General features: G+C 41.1%; 1 protein-coding gene across 1 annotated transcript in view; it reads right to left on the bottom strand.

The window, feature by feature from the left end:
* The window catches only part of LOC139410181 (AGBL carboxypeptidase 4), a 409027-nt gene that overhangs the window by 87222 nt on the left and 307994 nt on the right, over positions 1 to 13811 (bottom strand). The window lies entirely within an intron of this gene.

Genomic DNA, 13811 nt, shown 5'->3' on the forward strand with positions numbered 1-13811 from the left:
ATTGATGCAGTAGTAGCTGTCCTTTGGTCTGATGAGTCCAAATGTGAGATTTTTGGTTCCAACCGCCATGTCTTTGTGACGCAGAGTAGGTGAACGGATGATCTCTGCATGTGTGGTTCCCACCCTGAAGCATGGAGGGGGTGTGATGGTGCATTGAAGGTGACACTGTATGTGATTTATTTAGAGTTCAAGGCGCACTTAACTAGCATGGCTTCCACAGCATTCTGCAGCAATGGTTTGCGCTTAGTGGGACTATCATTTGTTTTTCAACAGGACAATGACCCAACACACCTCCAGGCTGTAAAAGGGCTATTTGACCAAGAAGGAGAGTGATGGAGTGCTGCAACAGATGATCTGGCCTTCACAATCACCTGACCTCAACCCCATAGAATAGCCTTCATTTCTCAGAACAAGAATAGACTGACGAGTTTCAGAAGTTCTTTGTTTCTGGCCATTTTGAGCCTGTAACCGAACCCACAAATGCTGATGCTCCAGATACTCAACGAGTCTAAAGAAGGCCAGTTTTATTGCTTCTTAATCAGCACAACAGTTTTCAGCTGTGCTAACATAATTGCAAAAGGGTTTTCTAATGATCAATTAGAATTTTAAAATGATAAACTTGGATTAGCTAACACAATGTGCCGTTGGAACACAGGAGTGATGGTTGCTGATAATGGGCCTCTGTACGCCTATGTAGATATTCAATTAAAAATCTGCCGTTTCCAGCTACAATAGTCATGTACAACATTAACAATGTCTACACTGTATTTCTGATCAATTTGATGTTATTTTAAAGGACAAAAAATGTGATTTTCTTTCAAAACAAGGACATTTTAAGTGACCCCAAACTTTTGAACGGTAGTGTATATCAACTTCCCATCAATGTATCATCAATTCAGCAAATATTCAGGCAGGCAGTAAGTGACCTCCATATGGCTGACACGTTGTCTATCATTAGAGTCATTGTTGAGGCTGTCAGTGGGTTGTCATGAATATCTAGTCGGGGGAGCAGCCCAATATTCCCTTTGTCTCTCATGACAGAGGCGGGCAGATTTGATCTTATACAAATTGATTGCCCTTGAAATGTGACAAAATTGCTTAGCAAGTAACAAGCTATATTTACTGCATTATATAATATAATCATTAAAATTATATTACAACAATTAGTTAATTTCCATTATAAACACCATCCACAGAGAGAGAGGGAGAGAGAGAGTGAGAAATAGGGTGGGTGAGAGAGACTGATGGAGGGTGAGAGAGCGTTGATAGAGGACAGTAGAGAGGAGAATACACAGGCAGGAATATTAAACAGCTGTGGTGATTAGCATCGCAGCAGAGTGGCCCCGTGACAGTGACATTGGCCGTCAATGTCAGACCCCTTTGTGGAGTTTCACCACAATGTTCTTCATTTGTGCCATAATTAGCTTAAACGCTCCAAGAATGAAAAATTCATGATCACTTTGGATTTTTTAATTGAGGGAACATTATGCATTAATCGAAGCCATTTTAAAGCCTTCTGCTCAAGAAAAAGAGAGAGTAATCCAAAGGAAGGTAAGGTGTCTGAGCCACCTTACCCATTTCCTTTTAAATAAGGCCAATTTGTGAGAATGTGAGACTCCATGGACATATGGTCCCGCACAGACGCCAAACCTCCTCAACATTTCATTCTAGTGTGTGTGTGTGTGTGTGTGTGTGTGTGTGTGTGTGTATGTGCGCGCGTGGAAGAGGGAGAGAAGCATAAGAGACTCATCTTTTTAGAACATCTCATTTTTACATCATTCTCTGTATTCAATATTATATGAGACACAAGAGACTGTGTCCATGGCGCTGCGGGAGGTAGTGTTAAGACTGACGTCCTCTCTGTTACCCTCCGGGGATGAGAGGCTGACTAGAGGGCATCTCAGTCACACTGGCCCCCATAGCAGAACGTCTCCAGACACCTCTTCCATGGACACCAGGACCACCATGGATGGATTGGGGGAGAGAGTGAGATATTTTAACCTGATTGCTTGATTGGCATGCTTAACCATGCAAATGATTTGATGACTTTGAAGACCAATGGCAGAATTCATTATAAGAATCTCATTGTCTGTTTAACCCTGGAGTTTATTTACTAACATGAAAAAAAGAGCAGCACAAAAATAAATTACTCAGAACAAAAAGCAAACGCTTCGACAACATTAGCTGGATCAATGTGTACGCATCAATATAGTATAACCATAAAATAACATTTACTGTTGCAAGATTTCACTCAATGATTAGTCACTGTGATCTGGAAAAGTAATGTATACCTGTCGGTAAATACTATAAGTGAATACCAATCATCCACAATAGTACTTAGAGCTAAAACCCCTCTACTGTGCACTCATACAGATTACTTTGAGGGATTTTGATTATATTGGGGAAAAAACAAAACAAAGACAACATATGGGGAAGTCTTTCACATGGAATCTTGAGCATTGAGTTTGAAACAACTGGATAGTTGAGATCAGAACCATAGGAGAAGGCGGCAGCTGTCTGTAGGTTCAGTAACAATATGGACACATGGGGTATGTACCTCACCAGGGCTGCAAATTGGACAAAAACAGATTCCTCTCCTACAGGCTTTTTCAACGGTATGGCAGATGCATGACTACTTACGTCTGTGTAGCCAGTAATAGTCTCCCATATGATACATAGTATTAACCGCTCTACTGACTCCACACGCAGAGACACTGCTGTGCTTCAAGACTGTCAAAAGACCACCAGTTTATTATGGAGTGGGTTCTTCACATGAGGAATTCTAAATAGATGCCTGCAGGACTATTTATCTCTACACACTCTCCATTACCTTCTGTCTCCATAACTCGTGTCTCCATAACTTGTGTCCCCCTCCGGCTAGAGCATTTGTCCCAGAATCGGCCCAATTAAGCCCACTCCCAGGTAAGGGATGAAATGTGAAGCGTCGGTAGGTGCTGACTGAAGTAGGCGGCCGGGGCCTAGCTATCTGACAGCACATCAAAGGGAGTCTGATGGACGTTAGCCTGGGAGCAGCAGCGCTGATTAAACCAGTCCGTGTCGGAGCTGACACCTCTCCAGACTCCCACCCGTCACCAATGGCAGCTCAAGCGCTGAGAGTGAAATAGTGTTCAGGGTCACCAAGGTTTTTAATGATGTGAAAGCAGGCATACATTTTGAGGTGCCACTCACCCCTCTGCTCTATAACACCCCCTCTCTCCTTCTCCAATTGTCTCAAAATAGCATGATTTAACCGCCAAAGCTAAGGATTCCAGTGGTCACACACAGTGTGCTTAGAAATAATAATAGACTCCTTCTGTCACTATTTTCACTAATAATGAATAAGGGATCCTTCAACTGGGTGGTCTAACTGAAAGGCAGCAGACAGGTCACACCAAACTGGCCAAACAGAATTAAACCATATGACTGAACTTCCCTCTATGAGGCCTGGTCTAAATAGAACAGTGGAGCTGATCACCGCTGCCAGGTTTCTATTCATACTCTCATTATCTTGAGAACTGCTGATGGTAGAATGAGACTCAGGCTTTCATAGCAAATGTCACATCAGCCTCTTCCTACTATTGTGAATGTTAATTTAGATATCCAAATAGGCAACGGTTTCTGAGAGGGAACAAAGGCCTAGCACAATTTCTTTTCAGATCCTGTTGATTATACTGCAGATATCATGTAATGTATTGGTCAAGACTGTGGCAATGGAGTATGTGGTCATATTTGTTCAAATGCAAGGTATAGTATGTAGACCTGTTGTCACTGTTGTCTTAAACACAGGTTTTTAAAACCAACAGCAATATAAAGGGATTTAAATGAATACCCTACAATGTGTAATGTAAACAGTGTTTAAGATGAATGTGTCTCTAGTACTGCAGCGGTGACTAAAAGGACACAGTATACCGACGCTTGGTTGCAGGAGGCAGAGCCCAGCCCTGGCTGTTCCTCCTAGGCCAATCCATCATTACTACACTGAATCATCTCATTGTCAATAACGGATGCAGCAATACATTACAGGCATGTGGCAACTGTTAGCGTTAATGACATTGAGCAGCCCCCTTGGGCAGAGAAAAAGCCTAGCTGCACAACACATTGCTTAGTAAGGCAATAATACATGGAATGCATTATGAGGCAAACAGAAAGGGCTTGCTCACAAGGAGTGCCATTTCACCACCATATTTAACAATATACAAAAGACTAATTCAATGCAAAACAGACAAAAATCTGTCCCCCCCACCACCACACACAACATTGTAAAAGATTGAGATTCTCAATCGCTGTAATAATTGCTTGTTTAATATTACACTGGAGCTTTGACATTGTCATACATTCTAAACCCCTAGTATTGCCAGATTTTCTTGTTTTTGTGTGCCACTGCAGCATGTGGGCTGATATTAACTTCCCGTCTCCCCAATAAATCAGAGAGCCCCTGTCCGCTTATCTCTGGCTGACACCCAGATCAATCTGCCTTTTAATCCCCAGCCCACTCCGCCTCGTGTGAAACCAGCACATCAGACACAGCCCGCCAGCCTGTGTCCCATATCCAAAGTCAAAGCTCCAGGAAGAGATGGGGAGCGAGGATTGATCTCAGCGATGATAGGAAAAGAATTCAGAGTGCATACAGAGCTTATGTGTGATCTACTGTAAAATGCCATAATGCTAATCTAAATACCAAACAAGGTGTCTAATTTGCGTATGCTACGCTCAGCAGAGCTGTGATGTATCACTGGGCTCATCTCTATTTGTCTGCCTGCTTGGTTTCACAACTCCAGTCAAAGTTGCTGTCAACAACAAAAGACTGACAAAGTTAGACTATTTTCTGAGCTTGAGACTCGGGTAGGTTTGTTTTTAAGCGATTAACAGATTTTTGTTTTTTTCATAAACATACAGTAGGCCTACATTTAGTTAACCTTTATTTAACTAGGCAATAAGTTAGAGACAGAACGTTAAATAAAATGAAATCTTTAACTCTACTCCACACATTTAGGTTTTTCCAAGATATAGGCATTCTGATAATGCTATACCATGAGGGTACTAAAATACCAAGGACAATCAGATATTTTCAGAACATTTATTAAGTGAACCTGGTATAAACAAGCACTCATTTCATAAGATAATACAAGTTGGGCATAAACTAGTATTTCACTGCCTCTCAAACCTGATTCTTGGGGCCCATTCTTCCTCGCTGTCACTGTCCTCAAGCTAACTGTCCTCACTATCAGAGGGTATGATCCTAACTGCTCAATTAGGCTCCTTTGGCCCATAGAATTTATGACCCTGTGAATCTCAGTGGATATGTTGGAATAAACATTGATAAAGGCCATCATTTTACATCAAATTTTATATGATATTGTCCTGAAAAGTAGGCTAACTGCACAACTTTGTCCTGAAGCAACAACAAAAAAGTAGCCTAACTGCACTTGACCTGACGCAATAATACTTTCGGTGTTCCTCAAGGTTCTGTTTTAGGACAACTATTGTTTTCACTATATATTTTACCTCTTGGGGATGTCATTCAAAAACATTATGTTAACTTTCACTGCTATGTGGATGACACACAGCTGTACATTTCGATGAAACATGGTGAAGCCCCAAAATTGCCCTCCCTGGAAGCCCGTGTTTAAGACATAAGGAAGTGGATGGCTGCAAACTTTCTACTTTTAAACTCGGACAAAACAGAGATGCTTGTTCTAGGTCCCAAGAAACAAAGAGATCTTCTGTTGAATCTAACAATTAATCTTGATGGTTGTACAGTCGTCTCAAATAAAACTGTGAAGGACCTCGGCATTACTCTGGACCCTGATCTCTCTTTTGACGAACATATCAAGACTGTTTCAAGGAAAGCTTTTTTCCATCTATGTAACATTGCAAAAATCTGAAATGTTCTGTCCAAAAATGATGCAGAAAAATGTATCCATGCTTTTGTCACTTCTAGGTTAGACAACTGCAATGCTCTACTTTCCGGCTAGCCGGATAAAGCACTAAATAAACTTCAGTTAGTGCTAAATACGACTGCTAGAATGCTAAATATAACCAAAAGATGATCATATCACTCCAGTGCTAGCCTCCCTCCACTGGTTTCCTGTTAAGGCAAGGGCTGATTTCAAGGTTTTACTGCTAACCTACAAAGCATTACATGGGCTTGCTCCTACCTATCTTTTCTGATCTGCCGTACATACCTAGACATACTTTACGGTCACAAGACGCAGGCCTCCTAATTGTCCCTAGAATTTCTAAGCAAACAGCTGGAGGCAGGGCTTTCTCCTGTAGAGCTCCATTTTTATGGAATGGTCTGCCCACCCATGTGAGAGACGTAGACTCGGTCTCAACCTTTAAGTCTTTATTGAAGACTCATCTCCTCAGTAAGTCCTATGACTGAGTGTAGTCTGGCCAAGGAGTGTGAAGGTGAACGGAAAGGCACTGGAGCAACGAACCGCCCTTGCTGTCTCTGCCTAGCGGGTTCCACTCTCTCCACTGGGATTCTCTGCCTCTAACCCTATTACAGGGGCTGAGTCACTGGCTTACTGGTGCTCTTCCATGCCGTCCCTAGGAGGGTTGCGTCACTTGAGTGGGTTGAGTCACTAACGTGGTCTTCCTGTCTGGGTTGTGCCCCTCAGGTTGTGCCCCTCCTGTCTCAGCCTGCAGTATTTATGCTGCAGTAGTTTATGTGTCGGGGGGCTAGGGTAAGTCTGTTATATCTGGAGCATTTCTCCTGTCTTATCTGGTGTCCTGTGTGAATTTAAGTATGCTCTCTCTTTCTTTCTCTAGGAGGACCTGAGCCCTAGGACCATGCCTCAGGACTACCTGGCATGATGACTCCTTGCTGTCCCCAATCCACCTGGGCGTGCTGCTGCTCCAGTATCAACTATTCTGCCTGAGGCTATGGAACCCTGACCTGTTCACCGGACATGCTACCTATCCAATACTCTCAATGATCGGATATGAAAAGCCAACTGACATTTACTCCTGAGATGCTGACCTGTTGCACCCTTGACAACTACTGTGATTATTATTATTTATGAACATTTGAACATCTTGGCCATGTTCTGTTATAATCTCCACCCGGCACAGCCAGAAGAGGACTGGCCACCCCTCATAGCCTGGTTCCTCTCTAGGTTTCTTCCTAGGTTTTGGCCTTTCTAGGGAGTTTTTCCTAGCCACCGTGCTTCTACACCTGCAACACCTGCTCTTTCCACGACAGACTGAACAGGTGAATACAACAGCTATGATCACTTATTGATGTCACTTGTTAAATTTACTTCAAATCAATGTAGATGAAAGGGAGACAGGTTAAATGAGACAATTGAGACATGGATTTTGTATGTGTGCCATTCAGGGGGTGAATGGGCAAGACAAAAGATTTAAGTGCCTTTGAACCACAGGAGGTTGGTGGCACCTTAATTGGGAAGGATAAACTCATGGTAATTGCTGGAGTGCAATTAGTGGAATGGATCCATTTGATCGTTTTATTTAACCAGGCAAGTCAGTTAAGAACAAATTCTTATTTACAATGACAGCCTACACCGAACAAACCCAGACGACACTTGGCCAATTGTCCGCCGCATGGGGCTCGCAATCATGGCTGGTTGTGATACAGCCTGGATTTGAACCATGGTGTCTGTAGTGACGCTTCTAGCATGGAGATGCAGTACCTTACACCGCTGCGCCGCTCAGGAGCTGTTTGAAAAGTCTGCCTGAAATTTCTCCTGTTTGGTGAGATTAAGTTTGGGCTTGCCTGGTGTAATCATCAGGTGACAAATTAGTTAATAGACCAATAGAGTTACAGAACTCTCTTCCAATAACAGCTAGTTTTCCCCTCCCCACTCAAACCATTTCCAGACAGTCCTAACAAAATTCTTGCTTGAGAAGTAAGTAATTTGTTTATTTTTGACCATTTTATTTGAAAACAATCACAGTAAGGTACATAATTGTTACCCAGAAATTATTTGATCTTTGGATAAAAACATCTGCATTGGACCTTTAAAAACAATCGGGGGGGGTTGTGAGGAGTTTAAAGGTTTTCTGCTGCCTGAGGGCAACGATGTGCAATGGAAAAAGAGCCATGAGTCAAATGTTCTGATAGAATAAAAGTCTGGATTTATTTTGTTGATCTGTACATTGAACAGGTGTACCTGGACCGCATCAAACACAAAATTATGCTAAGCGTCAAAATCGGTTGCATGGCAGAGGTGTGACCGATCTGCAAGGACATGTATATTTATAACATTTTCTTTCTGTATGACACCTTTTGGGGATGGTGACTGAGGGTCTCAGTCCCACCCTAGGACACACTGATGAGGCCACACCCCCTCCCCAAGGACAAATTCACAGAGCTTGGCTCCGCACACCACCTTACACAAGAATATGTATGATCTCAAAAACTAGACTGTTCCTGAAACCTGTATCTCTGACTCCAAGAAAAGAGGGATGTAAAAGACCACATGACTACAGCAGAGCCACAGATGGAGTACATATACTGTTCATAGATCTATGGTTCTGGTTCACAGCAATTGAGCATGTTCGCAATTATTTATATATATTTTTTATGAATTTGTTTATTTGGCTCCCTATTAGCTTTTGCAGAAGCTACTCTTCCTGGGGTCAGGAAGAGTAGCAAGAATGAAGATCAACAAGAAGTGAAAAAAAACTTGTGATTGATTGCGATTACAATTTTTAGAGGTGAAATTGATGCATTTTTGACATTTTTCAAATTGTCACATATCAACAAGAGGTTGTCAGGACAGTTCACACCCATCTATAAAATATTTTTACAAGATTAAAAAAAATTAGGAGTACATTTAATATTCTCTGAGATAAATTCACAATCCCATCCAAGCCAATATTGAATTTTCTGCTAAATACTAGACACTGCTTAGAAATAACCTTGGACTGTAACTGCAATCTGTCTGTAAAAGTGTTGTCACAGCATTGACCTGTGGATAACCAAACATTTACTGAGGACCAAATCTCTCTTATAGAACTGCCCAGTCCAGTTAGAAAATGGTTTTAGCACAACTGCCCATGAAGCCAATATGCAACAAGCTAATAGCAGTATTTGGTTAAATGGTGATCTGAGATCAAGTCAAAATCTGAAGCAAGCTCAAATTGTCCAATTCCTAAGTATGCAGATAACTGCTAAAAATATATATTTTAAGATGAACTAGGAATTATGAAGTACTTGACTTAAAAACAACACCAGAGTTGATTTTGCTACAACCAGAATGTATGATTTAAAGAATAAGAAATTTGACTTGTCGTTGATTTTGGGATCACCAACCTGAATAAACAGTTTAATGAGAATAAAAACATAGAAAAAATTAGCACCATTTGAGGTAAGAGACACAGATCAGTTAATCTGTTTGCTGGTAGCACCATCAACCGTGAAAATCTCAGAAAGTGACGTAAAACACCCATCAAAGTTACAGCATAGCAATGATTTGAAATATATATTTGGAGACAACTGGGCATCCCTTGACAGTCGCATCTTTAGTAAGCAGGTTAGAAAACAGATTTCCCAATAATGATATCAACTGTGTAGTATTGAGGTTACGAGTTTACATATACATGTGGAAAGGAGTTACCAGTAAGGTATTTTCCTATAGTATTTTAAATATATACACATCACACACAGACACAAGAGTAGCAATGAGGTAGGGCGGTGATGCTAGATGAAGTATACCTGGCTAATGGATTGTAGAATAAAGCTACATGTAAAGATGAGCAAGAATACATTTTTTTAAATTACAGAACAAAAAACATCTAATTTAGTGTAAGCTTGACATTTTATCTGAGGTGAGTACATTGGGCCTCATGAATCAGACAGACAGACAGACCGAGAGTGCAGTAAGACATGCTGACAGTCCATGACTCACTGCCATAGTGAGGATATGACAAATTAATCGTATTTTTGTAAAACCTCATATCCACTTCAAACCTAAGGAAGTGTTGTCACTACGTCTAGTGGCAGTGATTGTACTGTAGTAGGAACACTGGGTAGTTGAGGGTTAAACCTGGACTGGTCCTCAGCATCAGAGACATAACATCTTTTCATGAACTGGTCAGGTGACAATATAGTCCAATATTCATCACTGTTTAACCACACACCCTGTTTTGGCATCAGAAAACAAATGAGTAAACAACAATAACATGTCACAGGAATTCATCGCAGTCCACACAGCAGAACAGTTTCACACACAACCTAAAAGCTTTAAAACGTATGCATTGTAATACATAGTGTGCATAAGGACTCGACAGGACCATGTTGATTACTACATAAATGATAGCAGGACATCTACATTAGGGAGAATAAAAAAAATATATAAAATATATATATATATCCAGTCTCTGTGGTAACTTAGATAACTCTGGACTAAACTTGGCAAGGGTCGTTTTTGTGCAAGTTCAAACCCAGCCTATTTCCTCACCAGCTTCCCCGCTACATCGTCAGCATTCAATACTTTGTCTTACTATTACAACTCATCCACAACAACACTCAATATATCCAGCACCGCTACACATTCAGTTAAGAGCACACAATCCATTCGTAAATGCACATCTCCATTGCCAAGGTCCTTGAATTTGTGAATCACATTAGATGAAACAGCACAGTACAGTCCTTGTTTGTTTGATATGTCAACCCACCCAATTCCCCATCCCAAGTCAGTTCCCATGCTATCTGTTTGTACTGAGCTGATGGAGTCTGCCATCCCTGTGGCTCAGAGCTGCCCTTCCCTGCTCTATAGCCATTCCAACACATTATCCTGTCTGGTAACACAGATGGATCCCATGTTTAACCACTAGCGATAGCTTGGCATCTAGTGCAGCCTAGGGTTCAGTGTGATTCTACTGTCAATAACAGCAAAGCTGCAACATGACATGGCGGGCCATAAAGGGACCAATGGCTGTGAGGGCTGAGTGACGACAAGCCATGTATTGTATAGTAAATGGCCGTGCCCACCTTAACCATTAGCTGTCCAAACAGAGAGGGAGGGGCCGGTTATAAAACTGGGCTTTTTTCTTAACTACTCCTCCGCACCACAAAATACAGGGAATGCGCAATTTCTCAGATTTGAACATTTGTTTGACACAAATAACAGTGGACTGAAAAGGGCTGTAGATTATTTTTTGGCAATCATTCAACCAGGATATGATTCCAGCAGAACTTCCAGTGTTCCCAGCGTCCCACTCCCTAGTCTGCGTCTTAAACAATCACATCATTTAAATAATAGGGTCAATTCAAAGCACATCAAAATAACTGTCAAACATGGAAACAACGGGACAAGAGAGCAGCAGACAAGATTATCTTAACATTTTGAACAACTATTATGCAGTTCCTCTGTAGAATTATATCGTCTGGCTCAAAGGAAGTTGCTTTAAAAAACAAAACATCTTTGTTTTACACATTAGTTTGAGGTCTAAAACGTATTCCAATATCTGTGGAGTGGCAGGGAATAGGCTAAACCTGGGGAATATAAAGCAGTAAGTGCCAGTGGCATTGCTTACTAAGGACCACTCTTCACACTTATTCAGTTCATACAAATAGCAAACCAGAACTCAAATATATAATACATTGATTGTTAGTTGTCTTTTTTCCATTTTGCAAACAATCCATTTCTTTGGAAATAGACAATCGGTCACAAGAGATTTAAAGTGCATTCAATGATTGATTTGCTAGTCTGACCAATCCTTAAAACAGGGGAAACAGAAGATATGTCAGAGTGTTGTGGTTTGTCTTGAGGTCACACGAGAGACACTTCATTTCTTTGAGTTTAGATGCTCCTGATATACATTTTGGATACAACATCAAGCTTAAAGCCAACAATGATTACGAAAAGAAACAAACATAAAAATAATTCACCAAGTAACAAAGGAATTGCAATGTCAATTAACGAACCAGACAAAGACCGAAAAGGTATTTACCATGGTAACGTACGTGTAAGTCGGACTAAAAACTGAAAATCCCAGATTTGTGAAAAAAAATACTAGTTATATACACACTAAAATATCCCCACATATGGTAGCTTAAAAGGTTGACCGAATGGTAAGAACTATAAAGAAAAACCATAGACAGACACACAAACAAAAATAGAAAGTGATGAGACAAAAAGGCTTGACAGGCAGACCTGCAGGTGATTCACAGTTAGCCACATGGTCACAGTTGAGAATTCAATCTGCAGCATTTCATTCCAGATCGCAGACAGCCAGACAAGCCGTTTGGGGAAAAACAAAGAAGACATTTGAAAAGTTCTGATGGCATGTCATTGGAAGTTGTCACTATACCTTATTTCATTCCAAGTGGTGTGCCTCAAAAAAGAGGGCTGTGAGAGAGCAGGAAGTTGGCTTAATCCAGGCCCACAGGGATCAAGACTAACACTGGCCGCTGCAGACAGCTTTACCTACAGCCACACACAGTATCTGGCAACTTTTCACATTCAGACACCAAAGTGCAGTTTAAAGCTATATCAGCTTTACTTTACAATCACAGCTTACTAGAAAACTTGAGGACGTAGCCTAGTGGTTAGAGCGTTGGACTAGTAACCGGAAGGTTGCAAGTTCAAACCCCCTCGCTGACAAGGTACAAATCTGTCGTTCTGCCCCTGAACAGGCAGTTAACCCACTGTTCCTAGGCCGTCATTGTAAATAAGAATTTGTTCTTAACTGACTTGCCTAGTTAAATAAAGGTAAAATAAAAAATAAAAAAAAAGGACACAGTCCCCAATAATTGCCATATTCTAAGGCCTTTCTCCAAAACAGTTTAATGACCTGCAGGACAGTTTGAATAAAGATAACTTCTACAACAATGACATTTACAGTTGAAGTTTACATACACTTAGGTTGGAGTCATTAAAACTCATTTTTCAACCACTCCACAATTTTCTTGTTAACAAACTATAGTTTTGGCAAGTCGGTTACTTTGTGCATGACAAGTGATTTTTCCAACAATTGTTTACTGACAAGATCATTTCGGTTATAATTCATTGTATCACAATTCCAGTGTGTCAGAAGTTTACAAACAGTATGGTGACTGTGCCTTTAAACAGCTCGGAAAATTCCAGAAAATTATGTTATGGCTTTAGAAGCTTCTGATAGGCTAATTGACATAATTTGAGTTGATTGGAAGTGTACCTGTGGATGTATTTCAAGGCCTACCTCCAAACTCAGTGCCTCTTTGCTTGACATCATGGGAACATCAAAAGAAAATCAGCCAAGACCTCAGAAAAACAATTGCAGACCTCCACAAGTCTGGTTCATCCTTGGGAGCAATTTCCAAACGCCTGAAGGTACCACGTTCATCTGTACAAACAATAGTACAAAAGTATAAACACCATGGGACCATGCAGCCGTAATACCGCTCAGGAAGGAGACGTGTTCTGTCTCCTAGAGATGAACGTACTTTGGTGTGAAAAGATCAAATCAATCCCAGAACAGCAGCAAAGGAACTTGTGAAGATGCTGGAGGAAAAAGAGACAAAAGTATCTATATCCAAAGTAAAACAAGTCCTATATCGACATGACCTGAAAGGCCGGTCAGCAAGGAAGAAGCCACTGCTCCAAAACCGCCATAAAAAAGCCAGACTACGGTTTGCAACTGCACATGGGGACAAAGATCGTACTTTCTGGATAAATGTCCTCTGGTCTGATGAAACAAAAATAGAACTGTTTGGCATAATGACCATCGTTATGTTTGGAGGAAAAAGCTTGCAAGCCGAAGAACACCATCCAATCATGAAGCACGAGGGTGGCAGCATCATGTTGTGGGGTGCTTTGCTGCAGGAGGGGACTGGTGCACTTCAGAAAATAGATGGC

Source organism: Oncorhynchus clarkii, chromosome 5, assembly GCF_045791955.1.
Source record: "Oncorhynchus clarkii lewisi isolate Uvic-CL-2024 chromosome 5, UVic_Ocla_1.0, whole genome shotgun sequence".
NCBI classification, from domain to species: Eukaryota; Metazoa; Chordata; class Actinopteri; order Salmoniformes; family Salmonidae; genus Oncorhynchus; species Oncorhynchus clarkii.